This window comes from Pseudophryne corroboree, chromosome 10 (genome assembly GCF_028390025.1).
Source record: "Pseudophryne corroboree isolate aPseCor3 chromosome 10, aPseCor3.hap2, whole genome shotgun sequence".
Lineage (NCBI taxonomy): Eukaryota > Metazoa > Chordata > Amphibia > Anura > Myobatrachidae > Pseudophryne > Pseudophryne corroboree.
The window spans coordinates 337,756,174-337,779,477 of NC_086453.1; the positions used below are offsets into that span (position 1 = coordinate 337,756,174).

At 46.1% G+C, this 23,304-nt stretch overlaps 1 protein-coding gene across 1 annotated transcript in view; it reads left to right on the top strand.

The window, feature by feature from the left end:
- OPCML (opioid binding protein/cell adhesion molecule like) overlaps positions 1 to 23,304 on the top strand; it is a 994,952-nt gene that overhangs the window by 152,783 nt on the left and 818,865 nt on the right. The gene's annotated exons all lie outside the window — the stretch shown is intronic.

Consider the following 23,304-nt stretch of genomic DNA (forward strand, 5'->3'; position numbering starts at 1 on the left):
AGCGAACTCGCCTGCTTGCAGCCGGATTGGGCTTCTTAGGCTACTGGACACCATTAGCTCCAGAGGGATCGACCGCAGGCCCAGTCCTTGGTGTTCGGTCCCGGAGCCGCGCCGCCGTCCCCCTTACAGAGCCAGAAGCAAGAAGAGGTCCGGAAAATCGGCGGCAGAAGACATCAGTCTTCACCAAGGTAGCGCACAGCACTGCAGCTGTGCGCCATTGCTCCTCATACACACTTCACACTCCGGTCACTGAGGGTGCAGGGCGCTTGGGGGGGGCGCCCTGAGCAGCAATAAAAACACCTTGGCTGGCAAAAATACCACAATATATAGCCCCAGAGCCTATATATGTGGTAAATACCCCTGCCAGAATCCAGAAAAAAGCGGGAGAATAGGCCGCGGAAAAGGGGCGGAGCTATCTCCCTCAGACACACTGGCGCCATTTTCTCTTCACAGTGCAGCTGGAAGAAAGCTCCCCAGGCTCTCCCCTGTAGTTTTCAGGCTCAAAGGGTTAAAAAGAGAGGGGGGGGGCACTAAATTTAGGCGCAATATTGTATATACAAGCAGCTATGGGGGAAAATTCACTCAGTTATAGTGTTAATCCCCACATTATATAGCGCTCTGGTGTGTGCTGGCATACTCTCTCTCTGTCTCCCCAAAGGGCTTTGTGGGGTCCTGTCCTCAGTCAGAGCATTCCCTGTGTGTGTGCGGTGTGTCGGTACAGCTGTGTCGACATGTTTGAGGAGGAGGCTTATATAGTGACGGAGCAGATGCCGATAAATGTGATGTCGCCCCCTGTGGGGCCGACACCAGAGTGGATGGTTAGGTGAAAGGTATTAACCAACAGTGTCAACTCCTTACATAAAAGGGTGGATGACGTAACAGCTGTGGGACAGCCGGCTTCTTAGCCCGTGACTGCCCAGGCGTCTCAAAGGCCATCAGGGGCTCAAAAACGCCCGCTCATTCAGATGGCAGACACAGATGTCGACACGGAGTCTGACTCCAGTGTCGACAAGGTTGAGACATATACACAATCCACTAGGAACATCCGTGACTTGATCCCGGCAATAAAAAATGTGTTACACATTTCTGACATTAACCTCTAAAAATGGGTTTTTATGTTTGGGGAGAAAAAGCAGGCAGTGTTTTGTTCCCCCATCAGATGAATGAATGAAGTGTGTGAAAAGCGTGGGTTCCCCCTGATAAGAAACTGGTAATTTCTAAAAAGTTACTGATTGCGTACCTTTTCCCGCCAGAGGATAAGTTACGCTGGGAGATATCCCCTAGGGTGGATAAGGCGCTCACACGGTTGTCAAAATAGGTGGCACTGCCGTTTTAGGAACGGCCACTTTGAAGGTACCTGTTGATAAAAAGCAGGAGGCTATCCTGAAGTCTGTATTTACACACTCAGGTACTAGACTGAAACCTGCAGAGCGTGCTGCTGCAGCGTGGTCGGTGACCCTGTCAAACATACTAGTTTGCTAACATGAGAACATATTAAAGACGTCGTCTTATATATGAGGGATGCACAGAGGGATATTTTGCCGACTGGCATCCAAAATGAATGTAATGTCCATTCTGTCAGGAGGGTATTAGAGACCTGTCACTGGACAGGTGATGCTGACTTTAAAAGGCGCATAGAGATTCTGCCTTATAAGGGTGAGGAATTATTTGGGGATGGTCTCTGGGACCTCGTATCCGCAGCAACAGCTGGGAAGAAATATTTTTACCTCAGTTTTCCTCACAGACTAAGAAAGCACTGTATTATCAGGTACAGTCCTTTCGGCTTCAGAAAAACAAGCGGGTCAAAGGCGCTTCCTTTCTGTACAGAGACAAGGGAAGAGGGAAAAAGCTGCACCAGTCAGCCTGTTCCCAGAATCCTAATTCTTCGCTCGCTTCCTCTGAGTCCACAGCATGACGCGGGGGCTCCACAGGTGTAGCCAGGTACGGTGGGGGGCCGTCTCAAAAATTTCAGCGATCAGTGGGCTCGCTCACAGGTGGATCCCTGTTTCATTCAAGTAGTATTTCAGGGGTACAAGCTGGAATTCGAGATGTCTTCCCCCTGCCGTTTCCTCAATTATGCCTTGCCGACAACTCCCTCAGGCAGGGAGGCTGTGCTAGAGGCAATTAATAAGCTGTATTCCCAGCAGGTAATACTTAAGGTGCCCCTACTTCAACAAGGACGGGGTTACTATTCCACACGGTTTGGGGTACCGAAACCGCATGGTTCGGTGTGACCCTTTTTTATATTTAAAATCCTTGAACACATACATAAAAAATTCAAGTTCAAGATGGAATCGCTCAGGGCGGTTATTGCAAGCCTGGACGAGGGGGATTACATGGTATCCCGGGACATCAAGGATGCTTACCTACATGTCCCCATTTACTATCCTCGCCAGGAGTACCTCAGATTTGTGGTACAAGATTACCATTACCAAGTCCAGACTCTGCCGTTTGGACTGTACATGGCACCGAGGGTGTTACCAAGGTAATGGCCGGAATGATGATACTCCTTCGAAAAAGGGGAGTTTTTAATGATCCCGTACTTGGACAATCTCCTTATAAGGGCGAGGTCCAAGGAGCAGTTGCTAGTCGGGGTAGCACTATTTTGGAAAGTGCTACAACAGCACGGTTGGATTCTAAACAGTCCAAAGACACAGCTGTTTCCTACGACACGTCTACTGTTCCTGGGGATGGTTCTGGACACAGACCAGAAATAAGTGTTTCTCCCGGAGGAGAAAGCCAAGGAGCTGTCATCTCTAGTCAGAGACCTCCTGAAGCCAAAACAGTTATCGGTGCATCATTGCACGCGAGTCCTGGGAAAAATGATAGCTTCCTACGAAGCAATCCCATTCGGCAGGTTCCATGCAAGAACTTTTCAGGGGGACCTGTTAGACAAGTGGTCCGGATCACATCTTCAGATGCATCGGCTGATAACCCTGTCTCCAAGGACCAGGGTATCTCTACTGTAGTGGCTGCAGAGTGCCCATCTTCAAGAGGGCCGCAGGTTCGACATACAGGACTAGGTCCTAGTGACCATGAATGCCAGCCTTTGAGGCTGGGGGGCAGTCACACAGGGAAGAAGCTTCCAGGGACTTTGGTCAAGTCAGGTGACTTCCCTACATAAATATTCTGGAACTGAGGGCCATTTGCAATGCCCTGAGTCAGGCAAGGCCTCTGCTTCAAAACCGGCCGGTCCTGATCCAATCGGACAACATCACGGCAGTCGCCCATGTAAACCAACAGGGCGACACAAGAAGCAGGATGGCGATGGCAGAAGCCACAAGGATTCTCCGATGGGCGGAAAATCATGTGTTAGCACTGTCAGCAGTGTTCATTCCCGGAGTGGACAACTGGGAAGCAGATCTTCTCAGCAGACACGACTTCCACCCGAGAGAGTGGGGACTTCATCCAGAAGTCTTCCAAAGGATTGTACACCATTGGGAAAGGCCACAGGTGGACATGAAGGCGTCCCGCCTCAACAAAAAGCTATAAAAGATATTGCGCCAGGTCAAGGGACCTTCAGGCGATAGCTGTGGACGCTCTGGTAACACCGTGGGTGTACCAGTCGGTTTATGTGTTCCCCCCTCTGCCTCTCATACCAAAGGTACTGAGAATAATAAGAAGGCGAGGAGTAAGAACGATACTCGTGGTTCCGGATTGGCCAAGAAGAGCCTGGTACCCAGAACTTCAAGAAATTATATCAGAGGACCCATGGCCTCTGCCGCTCAGACAGGACCTGCTGCAGCAGGGGCCCTGTCTGTTCCAAGACTTACCGCGGCTACGTTTTGATGGCATGGCGGTTGAACGCCGGATCCTAAAAGAAAAGGGCATTCCGGAGGAAGTCATTCCTACGCTGATTCAAGCCAGGAAAGATGTAACTGCAAAACATTATCACCGCATATGGCGGAAATACGTTGCTTGGTGTGAGGCCACAAAAGGCCCCAACAGAGGAATTTCAACTAGGTCGATTTCTGCATTTCCTACAAGCAGGAGTGTCTATGGGCCTAAAATTAGGCTCCATTAAGATACAGATCTCGGCTCTGTCGATTTTCTTCCAGAAAGAATTAGCTTCAGTACCTGAAGTTCAGACATTGTGAAAGGAGTGCTGCATATTCAGCCCCCGGTTGTGCCTCCAGTGGCACCTTGGGATCTCAACGTGGTGTTGAGTTTCTTAAAATCACATTGGTTTGAACCACTAAAAACCGTGGATCTAAAATATCTCACGCGGAAAGTGGTCATGTTATTGGCCTTGGCTTCGGCCAGGCGTGTATCAGAATTGGCGGCTTTGTTATATAAAAGTCCTTATCTGATTTTCCATATGGATAGGGCAGAATTGAGGACTCGTCCCCAGTTTCTCCCTTAGGTGGTATCAGGTTTTCACTTGAACCAACCTATTGTGGTGCCTGCGGCTACTAGGGACTTGGAGGATTCCAAGTTACTGGACGTAGTCAGGGCCTTGAAAAATTATGGCCCTCATTCCGAGTTGATCGGTCGCAAGGCGATTTTAGCAGAGTTGCTCACGCTAAGCCTACGCCTACTGGGAGTGTATCTTAGCTTCTTAAAATTGCGACCGATGTATTCGCAATATTGCGATTACAAACTACTTAGCAGTTTCAGAGTAGCTTCAGACTTACTCGGCATCTGCGATCAGTTCAGTGCTTGTCGTTCCTGTTTTGACGTCACAAACACACCCAGCGTTCGCCCAGACACTCCCCCGTTTCCCCGGCCACTCCTGCGTTTTTTCCGGAAACGGTAGCGTTTTTTCCCGCACGCCCATAAAACGGCCTGTTTCCGCCCAGTAACACCCATTTCCTGTCAATCACATTACGATCGCCGGAGCGATGAAAAAGCCGTGAGTAAAAATACTATCTCCATTGTAAAATTACTTGGCGCAGTCGCAGTGCGATTATTGCGCATGCGTACTAAGCGGAATTTCACTGCGATGCGATGAAAAATACCGAGCGAACGACTCGGAATGAGGGCCTATGTTTCCAGGACGGCTAGAGTCAGGAAAATTGACTCGCTATTTATCCTGTATGCACCCAACAGGCTGGGTGCTCCTGCTTCTAAGCAGCCTATCGCTCGCTGGATCTGTGACACGATTCAGCAGGCGCATTCTGCGGCTGGACTGCCGCATCTTTAATCGGTGAAAGCCCATTCCACAGGGAAGGTGGGCTCATCTTGGGCGGCTGCCCGAGGGGTCTCGGCTTTACAACTTTGCCGAGCTGTTACTTGGTCAGGGGCAAACACGTTTGCAAAATTCTACAAAATTGATACCCTGGCTGAGGAGGACCTGGAGTTCTCTCATTCGGTGCTGCAGAGTCACCCGCACTCTCCCGCCCGTTTGGGAGCTTTGGTATAATCCCCATGGTCCTTACGGAGTTCCCAGCATCCACTAGGACGTCAGAGAAAATAAGATTTTACTCACCGGTAAATCTATTTCTCGTAGTCCGTAGTGGATGCTGGGCGCCCATCCCAAGTGCGGATTGTCTGCAATACTTGTATATAGTTATTGCCTAACTAAAGGGTTATTGTTGAGCCATCTGTTGAGAGGCTCAGTTATATTCATACTGTTAACTGGGTATAGTATCACGAGTTATACGGTGTGATTGGTGTGGCTGGTATGAGTCTTACCCGGGATTCAAAATCCTTCCTTATTATGTCAGCTCGTCCGGGCACAGTGTCCTAACTGAGGCTTGGAGGAGGGTCATAGTGGGAGGAGCCAGTGCACACCAGGTAGTCATAAATCTTTCTAGAGTGCAAAGCCTCCTTCGGAGCCCGCTATTCCCCATGGTCCTTACGGAGTTCCCAGCATCCACTACGGACTACGAGAAATAGATTTACCGGTGAGTAAAATCTTATTATTTACCATTGTGATAACTAAGCCACTTCCACATCCCACTCCTCTGCATAAGAGACAGAGAAAATGGTGACATAATAATTACAGATATGCACAGACCCCCGTGTTTTGGTTTTGTTCTAAATCATCGTCATGTTTTGGTTTTGCAAAAGCACCCTCAAGTATTTTGGGTTTGGTTTTGGATCTGAGTATCTTTATAAATTGGTAAAATAAACCATCTAAAATCATGTAACTTGGACCTGTGTTTGTTCCTATAGTATTTCCAGATGTTCTACCCGTTCTTGGCATCACCCGTAGCAGATACGGTAAAAAGTGACAGGACCATTTTTGTAGTTCATTAAATTCTACACATTGGAGGTGCAATCCAAATTTTGATCTGTTTGGGCGTTATCGTTCACGCAACGCAAGCCACGCATTGGTAATGTTGTCATTATGTCAAATCCCCTTTTCATCCCCTTAGGGAAGGATTATTAAAGTTCTAATTACGTAGTTTTCCTATTACAAACCTGAAGAATACCTATGGTAAATTTCAGCTTCCTAACATATCAGAAAGTAACAGAATTAGTGATGAGTGAGTGAGTCAGTGAGTGAGTGAGTGAGTGAGTGAGTGAGTGAGTGAGTGAGGGCTTTTGCATTTATATATAGATTGACATCAATAACATTAATTTCCAGTAAATTTTTCCCACCTCACCATCACTCTCCTGAGTAAAATGGCACCTTAAATTATGGGGGACGGACTTACATGCAATTCAAAACTCCAGATCCGGTTTTTAAATCTGAGATCCGAACTCAAGGGAAAACCCAACTCTGGACTTGTTCCACATACAGTAGATCCACAAAATTAATCTGAGCAAGGACTCAGTTCTACTTGAATCCCGAAAGTTCAAGTGTGTTAGGTCACACTTGCCTGCTCTCCCAGAACCACCAGGATGCTCCCAAAAATAGTGTGGCACTCCTGGCTGCTTGGAAGAATTGTCAAGTCACCTGGAGCCAGTCTCCACCCGCCACCCCACCGCCCACTTACCGAGTGAAGTAGGCGGATACGGTGGACAATGATGTGAGTCACATCACTTTGTTTTTTTCTAGGGTGAATAGGAAGTAGGGAGAAGACAGGAAATATATAGGAAGATGGGAGAAGATCATAAGTGGATATATAGTAAGGTGGGAGAAGATCATAAGGGGATATATAGGAAGGTGGGAGAAGATCATATGTGGATATATAGGAAGGTGGGAGATGATCATAAGGGGATATATAGGAAGGTGGGAGAAGATCATAAGGGGATATATAGGAAGGTGGGAGAAGATCATAAGGGGATATATAGGAAGGTGGGAGAAGATCAAAAGGGGATATAGAGGAAGGTGGGAGAAGATCATAAGGGGATATATAGGAAGGTGGGAGAAGATAAGTGATATATACTCTAGGAAGGTGGTATAAGTTTGGAGATATATTGGAAGGTGGGTGAAGAAAAGGGATATACTGTATAGGAAGGTGGTAGAATATAGGGGATAAATAAGGTGAGAGAAGATCATAAGGGGATATATGGGAAGGTGGGAGAAGATAAGAGATACATAGGAAGGTGGGAGAAGATAGGGGACATATAAGAAGGTGGTAGAAGATAAGGGATATATAGGAAGGTGGGAGAAGATAGGGGTTATATAGGAAGGTGGGAAAAGATAGGTGATATATACTCTAGGAAGGTGGGATGAGATTGGAGATATATTGGAAGGTGGGAGAAGAAAATGTATATACTGTATAGGAAGGTGGTAGAATATAGGGGATATATACTGTAAGAAGGTGAGAGAAGATCATAAGGGGATATATGGGAAGGTGGGAGAAGATAAGAGATACATAGGAAGGTGAGAGAAGATAGGGGACATATAGGTAGGTGGTAGAAGATAGGGGTTATATTAGAAGGTGGGAGAAGATAGGGGATATATATAGGAAGGTGGGATAAGATACGGGATATAAAGGAGGTGGGAGAAGATAGGGGATATAAAGGAAGGTGGGAGAAGATAGGGGATATATAGGAAGGTGGGATAAGATACGGGATATAAAGGAAGGTGGGAGAAGTTAGGGGATATAAAGGAAGGTGGGAGAAGATAGGGGATATATAGGAAGGTGGGCTAAGATACGGGATATAAAGGAAGGTGGGAGAAGATAGGGGATATATAGGAAGGTGAGAGAAGATAGGGGACATATAGGAAGGTGGGAGAAGATAGGGGTTATATTAGAAGGTGGGAGAAGATAGGGGATATATAGGAAGGTGGGATAAGATACGGGATATATAGGAAGGTGGGATAAGATACGGGATATAAAGGAAGGTGGGAGAAGATAGGGGATATAAAGGAATGTGGGAGAAGATAGGGGATATATAGGAAGGTGGGATAAGATACGGGATATAAAGGAAGGTGGGAGAAGATAGGGGATATATAGGAAGGCGAGAGAAGATAGGGGACATATAGGAAGGTGGGAGAAGATAGGGGTTATATTAGAAGGTGGGAGAAGATAGGGGATATGTAGGAAGGTGGGAGAAGATACGGGATATATAGGAAGGTGGGATAAGATACGGGATATAAAGGAAGGTGGGAGAAGATAGGGGATATAAAGGAAGGTGGGAGAAGATAGGGGATATAAAGGAAGGTGGGATAAGATACGGGATATAAAGGAAGGTGGGAGAAGATAGGGGATATAAAGGAAGGTGGGAGAAGATAGGGGATATATAGGAAGAGGTGTGGATCATAGGGTCGAGAGTAACTAGGTCGACAGTCATTAGGTCGACCACTGATAACAAATAAGCAGGTGCGCGGCCAACAGCAGCAGGTAAGAGGAAGGTCAGTTCCTCAAAAACTAAATAGTAGAAAAAAGAATGGGTACCAGCGCTGGCTATATGAGGTCAAGTTGATATACTATCAGCAGTAGTAAATATAATAATCACATTAATATTTAAATGATAGTAATAATAATAATAATAATACTACGGATGGTTTGTTCTATGTAAAAAGATAACATTTAATAACATCTCATATAAGACAATGCTAAAAGAAAAGGAATTCCTCTTGCCACTAGGTGGCGATAAAAAATTGGATATAGCTTATCTGGGCAGAATTCATAGGTTCCACAATCTCCTATATTAAAGTATGTCCAATCCCCAGGCTAGGACAGCCTCCCTCTGTGCATTCACTTTACTGGATGGATATTTACCAGATCCCCTTGTTGAAGTGCATCAGCCTTGGAACAAGTCCGTATTAGAGCTGTAGGGGTTTAGTCAGTTGATGAAGAAATCCAGTGATGGGAGAAAGTCCAGATTGTGCCAGGGGGGACACGGCTATTGCAGGCCGATTGGGAGAGTGGAGTCCAGATAAACCAGATAATTTGGATCCAAATGGAACAGGCTCAACGCGTTTCACTGGTGTATTCCAGCTTCCTCAGGAGCATATAATCCATGTGTTTAGGGTACTCTATTTATACCCTTACTAATAAGTCCATTAGTGTCACCTGTTTAGGTGATTCCTAGTGCATAGAAACAAACCATCCAAAATGCTACAAAGACCACTCAGTCCAAATTGCACATTAGAAATCTAGTCAAAAATCATATTAAACTTAAAAAACGAGTCTAAATACCTCTTTTAAACATATAAAAAGTATATAAGATAATGTCGATCATGTGACCTATCTCGTCACATGATCGGCAAAAAAGGCAGTCCTATTGGTCCATATACATGTCATTCGATATTCATTTGGGGAGCGTCCACGTGACGTACATCATCATGTCACGTGGGCGCAACCCACTACTTAATTCCCCTTCATAGAGAGGCCCTGGAAGTATCCAAGGTCTCTTCACTTGTGGAGACCTAAGGGAAACACTTCTCCGTATCCCAATGTTGTTTAACGGGCGCGTCCACGTGACGCGCATCGTCGCGTCACGTGATCGCAGCCTGCTCATAGGTTCCCCTTCCAAGTGGAGACCCGGAAGTCCACAGGGTCTCTTCATATGTTGTACACTTCATCTTGTGTCCTTCCCGTGTATCGACTCCCATACCGCACGGTTGCTATGGAGATCAACATAACATTACAGATCCCCTGAATTTATATATGGTTAACAAATTGCAAAATATATACCTTGTGAGAAATCAGGAATAAGAAACAATAATAAAAGGCAATGCTGATGAAAGGTAATCAATCATAATTGTAAGGATTATTAAAAAGAGATAGGTCACATGATCGACATTATCTTATATACTTTTTATATGTTTAAAAGAGGTATTTAGACTCGTTTTTTAAGTTTAATATGATTTTTGACTAGATTTCTAATGTGCAATTTGGACTGAGTGGTCTTTGTAGCATTTTGGATGGTTTGTTTCTATGCACTAGGAATCACCTAAACAGGTGACACTAATGGACTTATTAGTAAGGGTATAAATAGAGTACCCTAAACACATGGATTATATGCTCCTGAGGAAGCTGGAATACACCAGTGAAACGCGTTGAGCCTGTTCCATTTGGATCCAAATTATCTGGTTTATCTGGACTCCACTCTCCCAATCGGCCTGCAATAGCCGTGTCCCCCCTGGCACAATCTGGACTTTCTCCCATCACTGGATTTCTTCATCAACTGACTAAACCCCTACAGCTCTAATACGGACTTGTTCCAAGGCTGATGCACTTCAACAAGGGGATCTGGTAAATATCCATCCAGTAAAGTGAATGCACAGAGGGAGGCTGTCCTAGCCTGGGGATTGGACATACTTTAATATAGGAGATTGTGGAACCTATGAATTCTGCCCAGATAAGCTATATCCAATTTTTTATCGCCACCTAGTGGCAAGAGGAATTCCTTTTCTTTTAGCATTGTCTTATATGAGATGTTATTAAATGTTATCTTTTTACATAGAACAAACCATCCGTAGTATTATTATTATTATTATTATTACTATCATTTAAATATTAATGTGATTATTATATTTACTACTGCTGATAGTATATCAACTTGACCTCATATAGCCAGCGCTGGTACCCATTCTTTTTTCTACTATTAAGTCGACCACTATTGGTTGACAGTGACTAGGTTGACACCTGAAATAGGTCAACGCGGTCATTAGGTCGACATGGAATAGGCTGACATGGAAAAGGTCAACATGAGTTTTTTATTTCTTTTTTTGTGTCGTTTTCTTCGTAAAGTGACTGGGAACCCCAGTTAGTGCACCGTATCCCCTCGAATGGCTCACTTCGCTCGGCATAGGTTACTACAGGTTGAGTATCCCATATCCAAATATTCCGAAATACGGAATATTCTGAAATACTAAATTTTTTGAGTGAGAGTGAGATAGTGAAACCTTTGTTTTCTGATGGCTCAATGTACACAAACTTTGTTTAATACACAAAGTTATTAAAAAATATTGTATTAAATGACCTTCAGGCTGTGTATAAGCTGTATATGTAACATAAATGAATTGTGTGTGTGTATGTATGTATACAAACTTTGTTTAATGCACAAAGGGGGTCATTCTGATCCGATCGTACGCTGCAGTTTTTCGCAGCGTAGCGATCGGGTCAGAACTGCGCATGTGCTGTCGCCGGAATGACCCCCAAAGTTATTAAAAGTATTGGCTAAAATTAACTTCAGGCTGTGTGTATAAGGTGTATATGAAACATAAATGGATTCTGTGTTCAGACTTGGGTCCCATCGCCATGATTTCTCATTATGGTATGCAATTATTCCAAAATACAGAAAAATCCGATATTCAAAATACTTCTGGTCCCAAGCATTTTGGATAAGGGATACTCAATCTGTATTACCAATCGTAGTCCATGTGGATCGTAAAGTTTGAAAAACTTTAAAAAAATGGAAAAACTCACATCGACCTTTTTTATGTGTTGAAATTTGCCATATTGACCCAGTAACCATGTCGACCTAATGCATGTTGACCAATGGGAAAAGATAGTGAATATATAGGAAGGTGGGAGAAAATATGGAACATTGGGTTAAATGTATGAAACAGTGATAAGAGTGGAGAAGTGAGCCAGTGGAGAAGTGTCCCATGGCAACCAATGAGCTGCTCTGTATACTTTTAAAGTATGCAAATTATCAGGGCCGGTGCTAGGGTGTTCGGTGCCCACCTGTGAACTATAAATGTGTGCCCTCCCTCCCATACCTTATCAAAGAGACACCACACGCCAGAGGCATGTGCCACAAAACAGGGGTGTGGTCTCACAAGGAAGGGGTGTGGTCACACAATAGTACCCCCCCAACAGTAGCAATCTTATTTACAATACACCACATGTAATGTGCTCCTGATTCACATTACACCAAATAGTAGTGTCCTTTATTCGCTTTACGTCACACAGTAGAGCCCCTTATTCATGTTACTTCAGACAGTAGTACCCCTTGTACACATTACACCACACAGTGGTAGAGTGCCCTACATAATGCCCATAGTAGAGTGCCCCTTATAAAAAATGCCAACAGCAATGCCACTTACATGTAATGCCCAGTTATACCGCTTACACATAATGCCCAGAGTAGTGCAGGTTACACATAATACCCACAGTAATGCCACTTATACACAATGCTCAGAATAGTGCTGCCTATGTAAAATGCTCACAGTAGTATCTCTTACACATGATGCCCACTGCCGCTTACACATGCCACAGTAATGCCACTTACACACCATGCCCAGAGTAGTGCCACCTACACACAATGTCCATAGTAATGCCCCTTACTCATGATGCCCACAGTAGTGCCACTTACACATAATGAGTCTCACCTACACTCCAATCACTGGTGAGGCAATGAATGACGGATGGGGTAATGGGACAGCATGGCAGGCAGAGCTGGCCCGTGACCGGTACCAATGGTGGGAAGGTGGCAGGCTGGATAAAGCACACAGGACACTGGAAGAGGGTGATGGCTGGATGGGGAAAGGGAGATGCTAGTGTGGGCCCATTACACACAAACACCCGCTCTCACTTGCCTCAACCCTGACTGCAGCAGGCCCCGCTCTCCATCTCCAAATACTTACACAGTTCCGCCATGCTTAGTCTGTATGTGCATCATTGTGCTTCCTCCCAGTCAGTATATGCATGAGTGTGCCCCCCCATTCTTTCCTAGTCTGTATACGCATGAGTATGCCGCCCTCTCTTCCTAGTTTGTATATGTATTAGTGTGCCCCCCTCCTAGTCTGTGTGTGCATTTAGTGTCTCCCCCCCCCCTCCTTTCCTAGTCTGTATATTTATTGGTGTACCCCCAATCCTAGTCTGTGTGTGCATCATTCTGTCTAGACTCCCCCATTCCCCCCTTCTCTATAATGTGCAGCCTGCCCCCTCCCCTAGTAGTTACCTGCTCTCCTCACTTGTTCCCCTGAGTCAGCAGCTCAGCTCCTCATCCACTCTCAGGGGGACATTTACTAAGCAGTGATAAGAGCGGAGAAGTGAGCCAGTGGAGAAGTTGCCCATGGCAACCAATCAGCACCGAAGTAACATCTATAATTTGCATACTATAAAATTATACAGAGCTGCTGATTGGTTTATGGGGAAATCTCTCCACTGGCTCACTTCTCCGCTCTTATCACTGCTTAGTAAATGTCCCCCTCAATCTCTGTCTGCAGCCACCGTTTCCTGCTCCTGTCTCTGTCACTACTGACCAGTAGTAACAGCAGCCACTAGCTCCTCTAGCTCTTCCTGTAAGGACCCGGACTTGCTGACTGGCCACAGGCATACTGTACTTGCAGCAGCTCCGTGATGCTGCTGCTGCTATTGGGAGCCGCGTCTGGGATGCAGCGGTGCTCTTCTCAGGCAACTCCCAGGTCTATATAGTGCGCTGCCGCCGCTGTGTTCCTGGTGCGCTTCCCTGAGCCTGCGCCACTGCCTGTCAAACAGTATGATAGGCGCAGGTTGTGGCAGCCGGCAGCAACGATGGCAGACTGGTGAGTGCGCCTCTCCTGGCCGGAGCCTACCTGCTTTGCATATCTTTGCTGAACGCCAGGCCTGCAAATTATAAATGTTACATCAATGCTGATTGGTTGCCATGGGCAACTTCTCCACTGGCTCACTTCTACACTTATCACTGCTTCATACATTTACCCCATTGAGAGAAAGAAGATAATTGGATAGACAGGTGGGAGAAGAGGTGAGAGAAGATAGTGGGCAGGGTTATGGGCCCTACAGACTCAGCGATGTGCCGCCGAGCTGCCCGACTGCCGATACGGCAGACGAGCGACCCGGCGGCGGGGGGGGGTAGTGACGGGGGGGGGAGTGAAGTTTCTTCACTCCCCCCGTCACCCGGCTCCGTAGACGTGCAGGCAAATATGGACGATCTCGACCATATTGGCCTACATGCACAGCGATGAACGAGCGCGGGGCCGCACATCATTCATCGCTGGTGCCTCCACACTGACAGATATGAACGGTATCTCGTTCATTAATGAACGAGATCGTTCATATCTTGCAGCGTGATCGCCCAGTGTGTAGGGCGCATGTGACTTAACTGAGGTACATTAAGGATCTCCAATCCGGAGAGGCACCAGGTAATCTCTAAATGAAAGTCATTAACCTTGTACAAATATTCCTTTTATTAAAATAGACAAAAGCATTAAAATTCAGTGCTAATCTCATGTAGTACTAGTCCAGTAACATTAACAACTGCTCCAAAAATACACATCCTATCAACCGAAATGAGAGACAAAATATATAAAAGTCTACGCTATACTTCTTTGACTCATGAGGTGGCTGGTGATCTTCCTGTTGTATTTTGTGAGAAATGGGGGAGGTGTGATCTGTGCTGTGTGGGTGAGGCCAAAGTCATGTGGGCGTGCACACCCTCTACACCAGGGGTGGAGAACCTCAGGCCCGCGGGCCGTATATGGCCCACAAAGCCGTTTGTTCCGGCCCACCCGCTAGTTTGGCAGCGAGACACTGTTAGTAGCTGCGCTCTCCTCCCTGCCCTATGTCCGGCAGCTGCGGGTAGGATCTCAAACCAGCCGCCGGTTCGTGAGCCAATCAAAGCTCATGGACCGGCAGCCAATCAGGAGCCGCCGCTGCCGGTCCGCGAGCTCTGATTGGCTCACAAACTGGCGGCTGGTTTGAAGTCCTACATGCCTCTGTAGCCTGACATAGCCACGCTCTCCTCCCTGCCATGACCTGACAGCTGAGACACGCCGCCGCCGGATGGACCTGCAGCAGCGGTGAGCGATCTGGCACTCTGGGGGCACTTGTATATCTGGCACTCTGGGGGCACTTGTATATCATCTGACACTCTGGAGGCACTTGTATATCATCTGGCACTCTGGGGGCACTTGTATATCATCTGATACTCTGGGGGCACTTGTATATCATCTGATACTCTGGGGGCACTTGTATATCTGGCACTCTGGGGGCACTTGTATATCATCTGGCACTGTGGGGGCACTTGTATATCATCTGACACTCTGGGGGCACTTGTATATCATCTGGCACTCTGGGGGCACTTGTATATCATCTGACACTCTGGGGGCACTTGTATATCATCTGGCACTCTGGGGGCACTTGTATATCATCTGACACTCTGGGGGCACTTGTATATCTAGCACTCTGGGGGCACTTGTATATCATCTGACACTCTGGGGGCACTTGTATATCTGGCACTCTGGGGGCACTTGTATATCTGGCACTCTGGGGGCACTTGTATATCTGGCACTCTGGGGGCACTTGTATATCATCTGGCACTCTGGGGGCACTTGTATATCTGGCACTCTGGGGGCACTTGTATATCATCTGACACTCTGGGGGCACTTGTATATCATCTGGCACTCTGGGGGCACTTGTATATCATCTGATACTCTGGGGGCACTTGTATATCATCTGATACTCTGGGGGCACTTGTATATCTGGCACTCTGGGGGCACTTGTATATCATCTGGCACTGTGGGGGCACTTGTATATCATCTGACACTCTGGGGGCACTTGTATATCATCTGGCACTCTGGGGGCACTTGTATATCATCTGATACTCTGGGGGCACTTGTATATCTGGCACTCTGGGGGCACTTGTATATCTGGCACTCTGGGGCAGTGGCGGATCTAGACAACTTTTAGGGGGGGGGCGGTTTAAGAATGATGACTCCTCCCCCTAATCATAGCCCCTCCCACTTAGTAATGCCCTTCCCGTTCGCTTCTAAAATTTACTATTGTTGCCATTACTAATAAAATGTTGCCAGTTAGTGGAGAGAACCCTGCGCACTGGTGATACAGACTGGCGAATCGCCATTCCTTCCATCAGGGGTGGTAGAGGATAAGACAGTAGGGCAATTTAAACATGCATGGGATAGACATAAGGATATTCTTACAAAGAAATAAGGATCAGATAAGGTTAGAGATAAAAAATAATGTAAAAAAAAAAAAAAAGGGGCAGACTAGATGGGCCAAGTGGTTCTTATCTGCCGACAAATTCTGTTTCTACAGCACACAGAATGAGCCGAAATTCACATTATAGCACACTGAATGAGCCGACATTCACATTATAGCACACTGTATGAGCTGAAATTCACATCATAGCACACTGAATGAGCCGAAATTCACATTGTAGCACACTGAATGAGCCGAAATTCACATTATAGCACACTGAATGAGCTAAAATTCACATTATAGCACACAGTATGATCCGAAATTCACATTGTAGCACACTGTATGAGCCGAAATTCACATTATAGCACACAGAATGAGCTAAAATTCACATTATAGCACACAGTATGATCCGAAATTCACATTATAGCACACTGAATGAGCCGAAATTCACATCATAGCACACAGAATGAGCTAAAATTCACATTATAGCACACAGTATGATCCGAAATTCACATTGTAGCACACTGTATGAGCCGAAATTCACATTATAGCACACAGAATGAGCTAAAATTCACATTATAGCACACAGTATGATCCGAAATTCACATTGTAGCACACTGAATGAGCCGAAATTTACATTGTAGCACACTGAATGATCCGAAATTCACATTATAGCACACTGAATGAGCCGAAATTTACATTGTAGCACACTGAATGTGCAGAAATTCACATTATAGCACACTGAATGAGCCGAAATGCACATTGTAGCACACTGAATGAGCCGAAATTCACATGATAGCACGCAGAATGAGGGAAAATTCACATTATAGCACACTGTATGAGGCAAAAATGACGTTATAGCACGCAGAATGAGACGAAATTGACATTATAGCACGCAGAATGAGACAAAATTCACATGATAGCACGCAGAATGAGGGAAAAATCACATTATAGCACACTGTATGAGGCAAAAATGACATGATAGCTCGCAGAATGAGGCAAAATTCACATGATAGCACGCAGAATGAGGGAAAAATCACATGGTAGCACGCAGAATGAGGGAAAAATCACATTATAGCACACTGTATGAGGCAAAAATGACGTTATAGCACGCAGAATGAGACGAAATTGACATTATAGCACGCAGAATGAGGCAAAATTCACATGATAGCACGCAGAATGAAGCAAAATTCACATGATAGCACGCAGAATGAAGCAAAATTCACATGATAGCACGCAGAATGAGGCAAAATTCACATGATAGCACGCAGAATGAGGGAAAAATCACATTATAGTACACTGTATGAGGCAAAAATGACATAGCACACAGAATGAGGCAAAATTCAGCCAAATAATGCAGGGAGAAGAGGGGGGGGGCGGGGGAGATAGAAATGGGAGACACACACACACACACACACACACACACACTCACACACACTCCCACCTCATAGATGGAGGCCGGGTCCCGCCGCGGTATTGGGAACGGGGTGCAGAGCGGTGCAGCGCGGCGGAGGACGAAGACAGAGAGAGAGCGTCCTGATGCGCGTACAGGAAGGAGGGGGCGTGGTCAGAACAGAGGTCGCTGTACGCACGTCAGGACGCTCCTCTCTCTCCTCGTACCCCGCCGCGCTGCACCGCTCTCCACCCCGTTCCCAATACCGCGCCGGGACCCGGCCTCCATCCCGGTGCCGGTATATGTAGGGGGGGCGTTCGCCCTAATCGTCCCCCGCTAAATCCGCCACTGCTCTGGGGGCACTTGTATATCATCTGGCACTCTGGGGGCACTTGTATATCATCTGGCACTCTGGGGGCACTTGTATATCATCTGACACTCTGGGGGCACTTGTATATCATCTGGCACTCTGGGGGCACTGGTATATCTGGCACTCTGGGGGCACTTGTATATCTGGCACTCTGGGGGCACTTGTATATCTGGCACTCTGGGGGCACTTGTATATCATCTGGCACTCTGGGGGCACTTGTATATCATCTGGCACTCTGGGGGCACTTGTATATCATCTGGCACTCTGGGGGCACTTGTATATCATCTGACACTCTGGGGGCACTTGTATATCATCTGGCACTCTGGGGGCACTTGTATATCTGGCACTCTGGGGGCACTTGTATATCATCTGGCACTATGGGGGCACTTGTATATCATCTGACACTCTGGGGGCACTTGTATATCATCTGGCACTCTGGGGGCATTTGTGGATCTGGCACTGTGGGGGCATTTGTGGATCTGGCACTGTGGGGGCAATTGTGGATCTGATACTGTGGGGGCATTTGTGGATCTGGCACTGTGGGGGCATTTGTGGATCTGGCACTGCACTATTGGGGGCATATGTGTATCACGTCCCATTTCAATTGGCCACACCCATTTATTTTGGCACAGTACCTCTAAGGGGCAGACCTACAGGGGGGCTAGGTAATTTTTTAAGTTGAGAATTTTTGTATGGCCCCCGAAGGATTTTATAAATATCCAAATGGCGCTTGGTAGAAAAAAGGTTCCCCAACCCTGCTCTACACTATCAGCTTCAATGTCTCCCTAAATATGTAAAAATATAAAAAAATTACATTTTTTTATGAGAAAAATAGAAATCCAATCTTAATAGTTATGATTTATGGACGACCATGTGGCCAGCTGGTGGCTAGTGATCATCATGCTGCCATGATGATGGGCCTATTTTTATGTGGAGGCCCGGAGCTGTAGCTCCATCTGCCCCATTTTTAATCTGGCCCTGCATTTGACGTTGCTTATCTTTATTTACTGTTGGCATATGTTTCTGGCTATGATATTCTATGGTACAAATGCTGTTTTTGTTCATGCTGTTATTTAATTGTCATTTTTCTTTGGACATTCTCTTCAGATTAAAGTGTGATTAATAAGTTCCACGACCACGGCAGGGACGGATCTAGACTTTTCTTTATGGGGGGCGGTTTACTGTTTAATCTTGACTCCTCCCTCTACAGTCCCAACTCCTCCCATCTGCAATCCTAACTCCACCTCCTCCTCTCAATTCTGAGTGAACTTTTTGAGTGAGACTGAGATAGAGCTTTGTGATTGTTCTATGTACATGTGACTGTGCTATGGGGTAATTGTATTTATTAGCCCTAGTACCCACACACCAGCAAGTGAGGGGCAAATGCTCTGTAACCCTTGCTCTCCTGGCTCCTCTGTGCTGCTGTGGTATAAGCTGCAGCACATCGTTCTGCCTCAGGCTGTCCCCGGAGAGCTCTCTTCTGTGGGCGTGGCTATGACTGTGTTAGGTGGGGGGGGGGGGGGCGGTCGCCCCCTTCGCCTACCCCCTAGATCCGGCCCTGCGACCACCACCTGCATCAAGTACAACAAAGATGTTTTTTTCAGAGACAACCTTCATTTTGTGATAGGCAGACTCTGTGGCGCTCCCCCCCCTCCCAAATCCCGATGCCCTAGGCAGCTGCCTAAAGGGGGCCGTGTCTGTTACCTGTTCCTGTGACCACGTGTATTGCTTTCTTGTACACTGACTGCAGCACCCGTACTATCATGAGATGGTTATGGGTCATAGGGTCGACATGTATTAGGTCGACCACTATTGGTGGACAGTGACTAGGTAGACACCTGAAATAGGTCGATACAGTCATTAGGTCGACATGAACAAGGTCGACATGGAAAAATAGTTGTTTTACTTTTTTTGGTGTCGTTTTCATCGTAAAGTGACGGGGAACCTCAATTAGTGCACCGTGTCCCCTCGCATTGGTTCGCTTCGTTCGTCTTGCTTCGGGCAAGGTGCCTTGCTCTGCTACCGCTGCGCTCAGCACAGGTTACTATTCCCAATTGTAGTCCACGTGGATTGTAAGTATGAAAAAGTTCAAAAAATGAAGGATTTTTTTTTGGTGAAAAACGCATGTCGACCTAGTAAATGTCGTCCTAGTGGCCATGTTGATCTAATGCATGTCGACCAATAGTGGTCGACCTAATGACTGCCGACCTAAGGGGGTAATTCCAAGTTGATCGCAGCAGGAATTCTGTTAGCAGTTGGGCAAAACCATGTGCACTGCAGGGGAGGCAGATATAACATTTGCAGAGAGAGTTAGATTTGGGTGGGTTATTTTGTTTCTGTGCAGGGTAAATACTGGCTGCTTTATTTTTACACTGCAAATTAGATTGCAGATTGAACACACCCCACCCAAATCTAACTCTCTCTGCACATGTTATATCTGTCCCCCCTGCAGTGCACATTGGCCCTCATTCCGAGTTGTTCGCTCGCAAGGCGATTTTAGCAGTATTGCACACGCTAAGCCGCCGCCTACTGGGAGTGAATCTTAGCTTCTTAAAATTGCGAACGAAAGATTCGCAATATTGCGATTACACATCTCGTAGCAGTTTCAGAGTAGCTTCAGACTTACTCGGCATCTGCGATCAGTTCAGTGCTTATCGTTCCTGGTTTGACGTCACAAACACACCCAGCGTTCGCCCAGACACTCCTCCGTTTCTCCAGCCACTCCCGCGTTTTTTCCGGAAACGGTAGCGTTTTTTTCCCACACGCCCATAAAACGGCCTGTTTCCGCCCAGTAACACCCATTTCCTGTCAATCACACTACGATCGCCTGAGCGAAGAAAAAGCGTGAGTAAAAATCCAAACTTCATAGCAAATTTACTTGGCGCAGTCGCAGTGCGGACATTGCGCATGCGCACTAAGCGGAAAAACGCTGCGATGCGAAGAAATTTTCCGAGCGAACGACTCGGAATGACCTCCATGGTTTTGCCCAACTGCTAAAAAATTTCCTGCTGCGATCAACTTGGAATTACCCCCTAAGTGTGGTCAACCTATTGACCATATCCCCATGAGATGACGGAAGATCACTGGCTGCAGTCTATGTTTTGTGGGATGTGTGAATCACTTGATCATTGAACTCCCATATTGCGGAATTATTCAGCTCCCCCAGTCAGCTGCCCTATAAAGAGTTGCTGAGTGATAGACGTTAATCTGCACAGTTCATTACTTCATTTCTGGCCCTTTAACTGACTGCAGGCAGAAAGACAACTCTTAATTATAGGCCAGCAAATTAAATAAGAACAAGGCCAATTATCTCATCCCATCACTCCCTTTAGCTGCAGAGGCCTTTAACCTATCTAGACAGTAGTATGGGTTTGACATCCCTCCTGTGACTGAGCCTAGCTACCGGTTAGAGCACATGACTATAATCATTGCCAGGGCGGTAATCGTTGCATTGTTACGCAGGGCTGGGAGAATTGTAATGAGCCAGGCACCAAATCACACTCTACCTCTGACACCGCAATAAAGCCGTCGCCCATTAAACTCCCCCCACACACACAACCTGAAATGTCAGTTCCCCATACTGCAAATCAATCTGAGATGATAATGCTTGTTATTAAGATTGACAAGTGCTCTGCAATTGACACATTTCCTAGGTGAAAAATATACAGTGTCACCTGCATCCTTCTAATGGCGAGTCCTGAACAGAAAGAAATGAATCATTTTGTGCAGTAAAAATGGCAATTAAAAAAACATATATATAATGTTAGGAGGGCTCTGGCCATAATGCTGGATATGGGGTCTGAACGGGTGTTTACACCCCAACTTTCCCAGAGGACCAGGCGTACTTTCCTTGTAAGTACTCTGGTTCTGTGTGGATAAACACTTCCAAATCGCTGATTGGCTTATGAATTAATAATAGCATTCTCTGTGTAATAGCTCATATTGTAATTATAAGCGGTATTCGTAGCTCTGTGTGTGAGATAAAGTACAGTGTTTTCAATATAAGACTAGGGAGCAGTGATGTGTTAATGATGTAATAAGTGTAGGGAGCAGTGACATGTATATGATGTAATAAGTGTAGGGAACAGTGACATGTATATGACATAATAAGAATAGAGAACCATGTGTATATGATGTGATTAGAATGGGAAGCGCTGACACCCTATATTTATAAAACTACATGTATGTATGTATATATATTCATGTGTGTGTGTGTGTGTGTGTGTGTGTGTGTGTGTATATATATTTTTTTTTAATCACACATTTCTTAGCAGTCATACCCAGGATTAAAACCCATGACCTGTTATACCGAGGGAAGACACCTTACTGATAGAGCTATTTGCAAGATTGCAGATTCTAACTACATGAACTACAGTATATGAAGCTGCTACATAGAATTGTCAGTTCAAAACCATTGCAACTAGGCAGATCTATGTAGTGTACAGCCACACAGCACACAGATCTGCTCGCTCACTCACTCACTCACTCACTCACTCACTCACTCACAATGCTGATTATTTTACAAGTGTCATACCCAGGGTTAGAACCCACAACCTATTACACTGGAAACATGCAACTTACTGATGGAGCTATTTGCTCCTGTATAGGAAGCCTGAGAATTCTAACTGTGTGCAAATAGCTGCATCAGTGAGGTGCCTGCTTCCAGTGTAATATCCTGGGTATGACAGTTGTAAAATGTGTATCTGTAATAAAGAGGGTGTGACTTGTAAGGTGTAGGGAGGAAGAGATAGCGACGGCTATCAATTAATTTAATTGAATGGCGTTACTGAACAAACGGAACGGGGGGACAGGTGCCCCCCTACAAAGCAGGAGCCCAGTGGCAGCCGACTTTGTTGCCTCCCACAGTTACGCCTCTGGTTATATGATTTAGGGGGTCATTCCGAGTTGATCGTAACGATCATTCACACTGACTTGCGGGGGGATGCCCAGCACAGGGTTAGTCCACCCCCCCCCCCCCCCCCCCCCACCCCCCACAGAAGTCATCATCATCTTCTGTGACTGACCTCTCCACTTTATGTGTATTGATTTTATACCCCAGTCACTTTATATCAAGTCCTGCCCCAGAGATCCCAGCCCTGATGAAGCACACCCTCACCCATCTCACCCCACCCCAGCATTATTTGGTTTTTCTTTTACTTTAACATGATATAATCATGTTAAACGTCTCTAATATTATTGCTGCAGCTGCTCTGCTGCCAATCTGCACACTGCGAGAATGAGACAGACGTTGCCTCATGATGTCACCGCTTATCAATCCCGGCCTGCCATAAAATGGGGAGGCGGGGCAAATTATTCCAGCACATCTATTAAATGGGTGACATGGTGCACAGTGAGATGTGCAC